This window comes from Cucumis melo, chromosome 1 (assembly GCF_025177605.1).
Source record: "Cucumis melo cultivar AY chromosome 1, USDA_Cmelo_AY_1.0, whole genome shotgun sequence".
NCBI lineage: Eukaryota > Viridiplantae > Streptophyta > Magnoliopsida > Cucurbitales > Cucurbitaceae > Cucumis > Cucumis melo.
The window spans coordinates 3,715,610-3,717,973 of record NC_066857.1 but is presented as its reverse complement, the minus strand read 5'-3'; the positions used below and the strand labels follow the sequence as shown (position 1 = coordinate 3,717,973).

Genomic DNA, 2,364 nt, shown 5'->3' with positions numbered 1-2,364 from the left:
ATAGTTATCAAACAAAATTTATTATTATTTTTTTATAAAAAAAAAAAACATAAATAGTTACTAAACAAGTAATTGTCGTTTTTATATTATAAAAAACACTTTAAGATATCAAGATAAGACCTTATAAATTTAAAATTAAAAATACAAAACTGAACGAACATCCAATTACTTGTGTTTCATTATAGTTGGCTCCCCTAACTTGTACTAAAATTAAAAATAAAATTTTATGATCATATCTTCAAAAGTAAATTATGAGAAAACGACAAATTATTGTAATTATTAGGAAACTTTTACTGCCCTACCCATCATATCCTTATTTCAGCGTTACCTTCTTCAGTCCTCCTATTATAAATACATTTGAAATCCAAACTAATTCTCATCCACATCCCATCTTCAAATACTTTTCATTGTTCCTATTTGCAAAGAAAAAATGAATTCCAAGCCTTTCATCCTCCTCGGTCTTCTGTTCGCCATCGTCGTCCTTTGTTCAATGGATGTAAACACAGTTACGGCTAGGGATGTAAATTTCAGTGAGTTTTACTTCATCTCCTCACCTTTATTAGATGATACATATTGCAATATTGTAGTTATTACTTCTACTCGTTTCATTTGTGTCGTCATATATATGTTGATACTAATAATGAGATTTAACAATATTATATATTTGTGTAGAAGAAGCTATTATGGAAACTGATGAACTTGATGACGATGTCAACCGCCATGGTTATGGAGGAGGACACGCTAGAATCCTCCAACAATGCCTCCATGGTTGCAACACCGGTTGTTGTAGCTGCGTCCGCGGTCGTTGCGTCCGGTGCTGCTAGATTGGCTGGTGAGACCGTGGTTGATATAGAAACCTCAAGATAAACGTGTTTTGTTGCTTCAAATAATGGCTTTGATTTCTCAAGTTGATATGTATAAAATATATGTTTACAGTTTAATGTTTTTAAGTAATGAATAAATGCTTTCTTAAAATAGGAAAAAGAATTAGGTGATGAACAAATGCATATGCTTGAAATTGATGGTGTGTTTAGAACTTCTAAGTAAAATTCGAGTTGAGATATAAATTTTAAGTAAATTAAAATATTGCTCAATTTAAATAATGCATGTATGAACCAGTCGTAGATCTTGTTATACTTGATAAGTCATTCCGAATCTCAATAATTCGATGAATCATACAAATACAGACTAAATGAATAATCAACCGTATCTACTGCTACAAACTTAGTCATATGATGGAAAAACGAGCATGACGAAAAAAAAATCGATACAGAACGCTTTAGTTTCATCTAATAACATCATCCTGAAAAGATATATAAGTAAATTATGAAAAGAATTTTGAAAAAATCCAAGAGGTGGAAGAGGCGGAAAAAATCTCACCTCTTCACCTCTTTGAAAATCAAATTGAATTTGATTTCTAATTTTAAATTTTATTTGATTTAAAAAAACTAAAAATCAAAATTTTTATTATTTTATTATTTAATACTAATTAATCTAATTAATTAATATTAAAATAATAATATCAAAATCCGATCAATCAACTTGAAATAATCCAAATTTCTATTTGAATTTCTCGATATTTAAATCTAACTTAAATATCTTTTAATTTAAAAACTTTAGAAAAATAATTCGAACTATTCAAATTTGATCACCCTTTCTAAATTTTATGACCATAATGAACTAGTAGAGGGACCTAGTGGACCTATAGATCATGGGCTCCAACGTTCCGACATTAATTGACTAAACTCTTTTAGACCAAACTAATCAATATTCATTAATTTACGGGTCATTCCACTAAAGTCTCATAGTTGCACTATAGATATATTTATGTCTACCTAATATAACTATGATCAGTAAGTTAACCCTTCACAGGTTGTTCGTAATTTCAACTGGGTCAATGTATAAGGGAACAACTTATCTACTGACTGAGTCCTTATGTACCACTGATTCTCTAATGAACAACGCTTGTTTAAGGTTCAACCTATAAACCAAATCCCTCTCGGGCCAATAAGAAGGGGGCCCCTTGTTCATGACTTGGATTCGATGCATAAGGGAATAACTTATCTACTAACTCTAATGAGGTTAAGAGTGAATTTCATCTTGCATCCTTTGTCCCCAGCTATCCATCCAGTCTTATCCTTGAAATGGGAAGCATATTCGGTCAGCACTGATAAGTTTTCCTCACCTATGCAGATCTAAGGATAATATCGTGTGAACAGTAGTTTATAGTTAGCTCAGAATTAAGGTTAAGTTATTTAAGTCATCAAATTAAAAGAAATAGTCAGCTTTTAATCATTAACGGTGTTATAACGTAAAAGTGACTATTTAATGGTCCGGTCTTATGCAAACTCATTACATAGGACA

General features: G+C 30.8%; 1 long non-coding RNA gene across 1 annotated transcript; it reads left to right on the top strand.

The window, feature by feature from the left end:
- The first annotated feature begins 225 nt into the window (after positions 1-225).
- On the top strand, positions 226-941 carry LOC103495660 (uncharacterized). Its single transcript, XR_538895.3, has 2 exons — positions 226-530; positions 673-941. It is a non-coding gene; the product is annotated as an uncharacterized LOC103495660 (long non-coding RNA).
- Positions 942-2,364: the final 1,423 nt, after the last annotated feature.